Here is an 8473-nt window from a genome sequence, read left to right on the forward strand (position 1 = left end):
AGACATATGGGGGCTGGTGCCTCCGTACCAAGGAAATGTTCTATCATCAAACCCTACTACTTTCGACAGTGCCAAACGACTGGCACAACAACTCATCGATCATGGAATCCAATCCCCAACAGCAACAACAACTCAAACCGTCTCAGAACCCTCCAAACCCGATGACTCTAAGCAGAAGTTCTGGGATGACAAGAAGAAGCAGCGAGCTGCCAAAAAGCAGTAAATGGTGACTATACATGCCGCAATAACCCCTACTACTGCTACTGCTCCGATGAAGCAGTATGCTGGAAGTTTGCCCAAATGCAACAAATGCAACTTCCACCACAACGCCCCCTGCCATGAAATGCAGTATTCTAACTGCGATAAGAAAGGACACACTGTCTGTTTTTCTAGGTCTCCGGCAAGACCGATCACTCAAGTCCCTGGCTCAGGCACGAGCCCAACCTGCTATGAATGTGGTGAGGCAGGCCACTACAAGAGGGATTGTCCCAAAGCAAAGAATGTAGGTGGATCGGGCAGAGTACTGGCAATAAGCCATGCGGAAGCAGTTGCTGACCCGACGGTGGTGACTGGTACGTTCCTTCTCGATAACTCCTATGCATGCATTATGTTCGATAGTGGAGCGGAGCGAAGCTTCGTGAACCATAACTTTGCTCACATGCTTAAACATCAACCACGTGCACTTAAAGAACAATTCACGGTAGAAATGGAAAATGGGAATACTGAAAGCACCATGAGCATACACTTAGGTTGTACCTTAACTCTAGATAACCATTCATTTCCAATCGACCTCATGCCAGTCTCCATTAAAAGTTTTGACGTTATCATCGGGATGGATTGGTTGAGTCTTCATCGCGCCGACATCATGTATTCGAGAAAGCAATCCGTCTAAACCTCCCGTCTAACGAAACTCTTATAGTCTACGGCGATAAACCCAATACAAGTCTTTGTATTATTTCAAGTATCCAAGCCCAGAACTACCTACGTAATGAATACAATGCATTCCTTGCTCACGTGGTCGATACGAGCATCGAAACGAAAGAACTAAAGAACATTCCAGTAGTGAGCGACTTCCCCGACATTTTCCCAGAAGAACTACCAGGTTTACCTCCGCAAAGATAGGTCGAGTTCAGAATCGACCTAATTCCAGGAGCTACCCCTGTAGCTAAGTCGCCATACCGATTAGCACCAGCTGAGATGCAGGAATTATCTGGTCAACTTAACGAACTGCTCAGCAAGGGCTTCATAAGACCAAGCTTCTCGCCTTGGGGAGCACCAGTCTTGTTTGTTAAGAAGAAAGACGGATCATTCCGTATGTGTATCGACTATAGGGAACTCAACAAACTGACGGTCAAAAATTGTTACCTTTTACCTCGCATAGACGATCTATTTGACCAACTGCAAGGGGCAAGGTATTTCTCCAAAATTGATCTGAGATCCGGATATCACCAGTTACGAGTGCTAGAGGAAGATGTTCCGAAGACAACCTTCCGGACTCGTTACGGACACTACGAGTTCGTGGTGATGCCATTCGGATTGACCAATGCGCCCGTATTTTTCATGGATCTGATGAATCGAGTATGCCGACCTTACTTGGATCAGTTCGTCATCGTTTTCATTGACGACATCCTGATCTACTCCCGGAGTAAAGAAGAGCATGGCAATCACCTACGACAAGTTTTAAGAACTTTACGAACAGAGAAGCTCTATGCGAAGTTCTCGAAATGTGAATTTTGGATCCGAAGAGTCGAATTCTTAGGACACGTGGTAAGCGAAGAGGGAATCCACTTGGATCCATCCAAAATTAAGGCTATTGAGAACTGCTCAGCACCAAAGACACCTACAGAAATTCGTTAATTTCTAGGTCTTGCTGGCTACTACCGCAGATTCATACAGAACTTCTCCAGTATTTCGAAACCTCTTACAACACTGACCTAGAAGGGCGTGGCCTTCGACTGGGAAGAGAAACAAGAGAGAGCATTTCAGACGCTCAAACGAGCATTGTGCACCGCACCAATACTATCCCTACCCGAAGGGATAGAAGACTTCGTGATCTATTGCGATGCGTCAAACCAAGGGATCGGTTGTGTCCTAATGCAACGGGGTAAGGTCATCGCCTACGCCTCGAGACAGCTAAAGACGCACGAAGTCAACTACACCACTCATGATGTTGAGTTGGGGGCAGTTGTGTTTGCCCTGAAGATCTGGAGACATTACTTGTATGGAACTAAAAGCACTATTTTTACCGACCACAAGAGTTTACAACACATATTTGATTAGAAAGAGCTCAACATGAGACAACGACGGTGGGTCGAGCTACTCAGTGACTACGAATGTGACATTCGTTATCATCCGGGTAAAGCCAACGTAGTAGAAGACGCCCTCAGTTGGAAGGAATATTATGGTCGAAGAGTTAAGTCGTTGACAATGACTATCCATTCGCACTTGTCTAAACAAATTCAGGCTGCTCAACTTGAAGTTATAAAACCTGAACATGTGGCGAATGAATCCCTCAGAGGAATGGATAAGAACTTAGAAGCCAAGGGTGGCGGAGCCCTATATTTCATGAACTGGATCTGGACCCCGAAGCACGGTGGTTTCTGATATTTGGTCATGATCGAGGCGCACAACACTCGATATTCCGTCCACCCAGGTTCAGATAAGATGTATCTGGATCTTAAAAAGCTATACTGGTGGCCTAATATGAAAGCAGAGATTGCTACCTTCATAAGTAAATCCCTTACTTGCGCAAAGGTCAAGGTCGAGTACCAGAAACCCTCCGGTTTAGTACAACAACCAGAAATTCCAGAATGGAAGTGGGAGCGGATCACTATGGATTTCATAACCAAGTTGCCCAAGACAACGGGTGGACTTGATACCATATGGGTCATCGTCGATAGATTGACCAAGTCTGCACACTTCCTGCCTATCAAGGAAATCGATAAGTTGGAGAAACTTACGAGAATATACATTAGGGAAATCGTGCGACTACATGGTGTTCCTATATCCATTATCTCCGATAGAGATAGTAGGTTCACCTCAAGATTCTGGCAATCACTACAACATTCCCTGGGAACAAGGCTGGACATGAGCACAGCCTACCATCTACAGACCGACGGACAAAGTGAGAGGACCATCCAAACACTGGAAGATATGTTGAGAGCCTGTGTGATCGACTTTGGAAAGGCATGGGATACTCATTTACCCCTTGTCGAGTTTTCCTATAATAACAGTTATCACACGAGCATCAAGGCTGCTCCATTTGAAGCCCTTTACGGGCGAAAGTGCAGATCCCCTCTGTGCTGGGCTGAGGTGGGTGATACCCAATTAGCTAAGGGTTAAACTTCTGACAGTACTCTCACAGGTCCGAAAATCATTCGGGAAATGACAGAGAAGATCGTTCATATCCGTGAACGATTGAAAGCTTCCAGAGACCGACAGAAAAGCTACGCTGATAAGCGTAGAAAACCGTTGGAATTCCAGGTGGGCGACCGCGTTTTATTAAAGGTCTCACCCTGGAAGGGCTTGATACGCTTCGGAAAGCGTGGAAAGCTAAATCCAAGGTACATTGGACCTTTCGAGATTCTCGCAAGAATCGGCCCAGTGGCTTACGAACTCAATCTACCGAACGAACTTCGTAACATACATTCTACATTCCACGTTTCCAATTTGAAAAAGTGTCTATCCGACGAGACTCTTGTAATCCCACTCGACGAGATCGAGATCAACGAGAGCCTTAACTTCGTGGAAGAACCCGTGGAAGTCATGGATCGTGAGGTCAAGCAGACGAAGCAAAGCCGTATCCCGATTGTGAAGATTCGCTGGAACGCGAAGCACGGGCCAGAATTCACTTGGGAACGAGAGGATCAGATAAAACTGAAATATCCTCATCTTTTTACTTAGTTATTTATAATAATCTAGTAACTAAACTCAAATTTCGGGACGAAATTCCCTTAACAGGGGGATGATGTGACAACCCGAAAAACTCCTCACATGCACTCTTCAATTCTTTCCAATATTAGACTTATTTTACTATATAGTAGTACCCTTTAAAGTGTATTGAAGCCTTCTAAATGTGATAAAATCAAGGTAGGAGTGTTAAAAAGGGTTAACTCGAAGTGTAGGAATCAAAAACCGGGCCAAACACTCCAACACATGGAGTGTGCGGCTACACACTTGAGTGTGCGGCCACACACTCTTGTTTGTGGCCTCACATCCTCCCAAACGCACACTCCACCTATATATGCCACACTTAGATCATTCTTGGACCCTTCCTTCACTTCTTCAAACATAGAACACGAAAATCCTCTCAAGTATCATCCATTCTCCTTGAAGATCTTCATAAAAGGTACCAAGAACACCAAGAACACCAAGATCTTCATCTGGCCGCACACATGGCAGCACACACCACCTGGCAGCACACATGGCCGCACACATGTGATGGCAGCACACTAGGCCGCACACACACATATAGTGTGTATTTTGGCTATACACCCTCTTGTATAGCCTTATAAACCCTCATAAAATCATATATGATTATAACACTTCATTATAAGTGTTTACTAGTCCCTAAGGTGGTCCCAAAATCATCAATTAGTTGTTCATAACACTAATTAAATCCATATATGTGCCAATATATGCTAAATAGGATTCGCGCGTGTACTCAAGTCACCACTTGGCACCTAGCGTCTAATCCAACATTGTCATCAGAACCACTCACTACAGGTGAGTTCATACCCATTTAATTAACCTTTGAAATACTTTTAAATTTTTTAAATACTTTTATATGGGGGGGGGAATACAAGCTAAATCCTTATAGTTATTACATCAATCACATGTGATTAATAACTAGAAAACCAATGATTTTATCACTGTTCAAACTGTTTATCAAATTGTTTTACTTCAAAATGTTTTACAAACTCTTTTATTTATCAAATACTTTTGTTTAAACTTTATTATACTTCTTATAAATTGCATGTTCATATATGCATAGATATATAAGAAACGTTTAAAAGACTTTGGAAGGCCACCCGCCCTATTTCCTTTTCCTCGATTTGGATGTGGTCTGGTGGGATGTCGGGTAGCCGTCCTAGGGTCATTTCAATATTAATTATATATCATATGTGCATATATAGACATAAAAGTACTTCCATATTCATGTGTATCAGTTACATCATCAGTAAGTTACCATCGGGGTAACACAGGATCATACTTCTACAAATTCTAGATCAATGAGTCAGTTCATTCATGAGTCAATACTTATTAACTATGAGAACATATACATTACATTACTATGAGAACATTTACAACCTATACTAGAAAGGGAACATACACATCTATACTAGTAAGAGAACATATACAACGATACTAGAACAAGTAACATTACATTACCTATACATGAATACGTTTACAATTTTGATCCACTGTATCGGACATGCCTTAAATGTCATAGCCCGAGTTGTAACCAGAACCTCTTGGAGGGAGAGCGTGAGTTTGCATATAGATCTATACTGGATTGACTATCCTACACCTTGCTGCTAGCTACAGCCAGACTTGCAGGTCTGCGGGTGCCAAACGTTATACCTTTTTACGACTTACATTTGTTGTTGTTACTCAGTCGATAGTATGGTACAATAAATCACATGATACCTTAATATAAATTCGGTTTAAGGTAGTTAGTACAGCAGTAGTTCCTATAATACAACACTACAGTACTACATTAATTTACCCATTACATACATTTAGTGATTATTTCACTTAAACATTGATGTACAAACTCTATTTTGTTAAATGATAGTTATATTGGGGAAATTACACACTTTTACAACAAACGAACATACAAAACAGTTAAGCCTTGGTAGAAGGCTACCTTAATAGAAAATAAAGGTTTTTCTAAGAGATTCAAACTTCTACAAACACTTACGAACATTTACATACATTTTACAAACTTACACTTGAGACATGTTCAAACGTTTTGATAACAAACACCGACACTAAAATACTTATGAACTCACCAGCTTAATGTTGATACTCGCTTTCAAAATAACTTGTATTCTCAGGTCATCAGTAGACAGGTACTGAGACTAGTTTTTGAGAAGATGGAGCCCATCCAAGACTCATCTTATTATTTTGATTTACATTATATTTTTGGTGTCTAAAACTGTACAGAAAACGCTTGTATTAAAATTATGTATTTAATGCAATGGATGATGTTGTTTGTTTGTTTACTTCTACTGTGTTGTGATACATTACATGACGTCCTCCGCCCCAGAACGTTTCCGCCGTTCTCGGTTTTGGGGTGTGACAGTGTGCTTGGATATTCGATTACCTCCTTCAAAAATTTTTCCATCATCCACAAAGGGAACATGGATTTCCTTCGTTCCAAGGCATCATTCCCTTCTTGTTGTTTCCTCTCCCTTCCAATTTTTTCATTTGCCTTACGAAGCTTTTCCTCAAGCACTCGTTCATTTTGTTTGACTTTAAGATTTTCATTTTTGGAAGTTTTTCCTTCGATTTCGACCACATCTTCGATTTCATCCTCATCTTCATCACCGATTTTCTTTTTTTGTTTGTCCTTCATACTGCTCGAAGCTTCATTACCCTTCGGTTGAGCAGTGACTTTTGGCTGGTAGACGGGTTTGCTTGTTGGAGGTTGTTGTGGTTGACCTTAGATAACATCTTCTTCCCCTTGTTATGAATGGACAACAGTCTCCGGAACACCTTCAATCCTGCTTAGAATGTCTAGAGTAGGTCTCAACTTCTCAGCCAAGTGACGTCGAACTGAGATGGTAATAACTAAATCATGTGCTTCCAGAAGATGCAGAAGAATGGAAAGCAAATCACCAATGTTGCTTTTGATGACAAATCGCTATGACTTGAGTTCATCATTCTCTTTTAGAACATGGGTGAGCTTCAGAGCTTGAGTCTTGACTTTAGTGGTTTTGAGAGCCAGTTCATCCATGAGTTTGTTTTTCATGGCTAGATCAGCTTGAAGTTTACCAAGATGCTGATTGATGGAAGATTGAAGCTTAGTGTAGTCATTTTTGATGGTGTGGCATGCATCCTCAAAATGCTTCTTTTCAGCTTGAAGGGAACTGGTAAGATTATAAACCAAAGCATTCACCAGTTGAGCATTCTTCTGAGCTGCAACCTGAAGAGAATCAAGAACAACATGAGCATCAGAAATTAGTTTTTCGACGTTTGCGGTTGCTTTCTTGCAATATTTAGTGGATTCATCATCTGAAATAGAAGATTTCTTGTAGGACGAAGTGGAAGCATCTATAACTTTAACGACATTAGAAATGGTAGTGTAATGCTCCTTAACAAAGGTTGCCAATAGAGCCTTGATAGCAGCTTTAGAATACGCCTGAGTTAGAGTAGAGGAGAAACAAGAAAGCAATTGATCAAGCTTTACATTCAGATTCTTTAAATGCTTCTTTGTGACCGGAGCATTATCATCATCATCGCTCTTAGCTCGATATGGGCTAAAATAAACATAAACAAACTCCATTTCTGCTCCGCCAAGAACAGTGTCCGATTCGTGTGAGGGAGGTGGGGATAAAGGTTTTGAGGTAATTGATGGTTAAGATTCTGAAGTCGGTGCCCCCGTATCAAATACGTTGACATGAACATGAAGTGCAGTTGTAGTAGTAGTGGTTGTGGTTACATCGGTAAATCAAGGTGTGGGAATTGGAATTAAGGTTCTGTGGAAGAGTAAACGGGAAGAGGGCATGGAGTAATGGTAATAGGAACTGATTGGGTAGGAGAAGGAGGAGGTGAGTTTCGATAACGTTCATGATCTGGTGAGGGTTGAGGCAAATTACCTCGAAGTGAACTCTCGTGTTGAGAAACATCATCATCACCATACTCTGGTTCGGGCTATTGATTAGATGGAACATAGTCTGAATCACTTGACGAAGGATCCTTTTCCTTGTGTGCCTTCTTCTTAGTCTTACGTTTCTTAGGAGCCGAAGGAGCTGCTTGTTCAGGCTTTCGCTTCTTGAGAGTAGAAACTTTAGAGGATTGACCGTCCTTCTCCCCTTTTCTTTCAGGCTTCTTCCCTCGTTTCGCTGGTTTGTCTGGGGCGTCCACCGAACCTTGCATTTCAGGAGTAAGATGCCTTGGCCCCGAAGGAGGGAGCTTCTTGTACTCATTCATCAGTTTGCTTTCATTGGAGACACAACAGTACATTGATTCCGGAACCAAACCAATAAAATGGAGTTAGATGGATTAGAAACGATTATATTCATCGTGTGAAAGGTAGCAATCGATGACATTAAGGAGTCAGCCATTCTTGGAACTTGAAATTTCTCTATCACCTACTGAGTAATGAGAGTCCAAAACCTAGAAAAGGGGACTTCAGAGTACTGAGAAGTAGAACTGAGACTTTGAACCAGTTTAGAACATGTGATGGATCCAAAGTCCATGTTAACCCCATGGTACAAACCATAGAGAAGGGTCATAAATGCCTTAC

This window comes from Lactuca sativa, chromosome 7 (genome assembly GCF_002870075.4).
Source record: "Lactuca sativa cultivar Salinas chromosome 7, Lsat_Salinas_v11, whole genome shotgun sequence".
Classification (NCBI taxonomy): domain Eukaryota; kingdom Viridiplantae; phylum Streptophyta; class Magnoliopsida; order Asterales; family Asteraceae; genus Lactuca; species Lactuca sativa.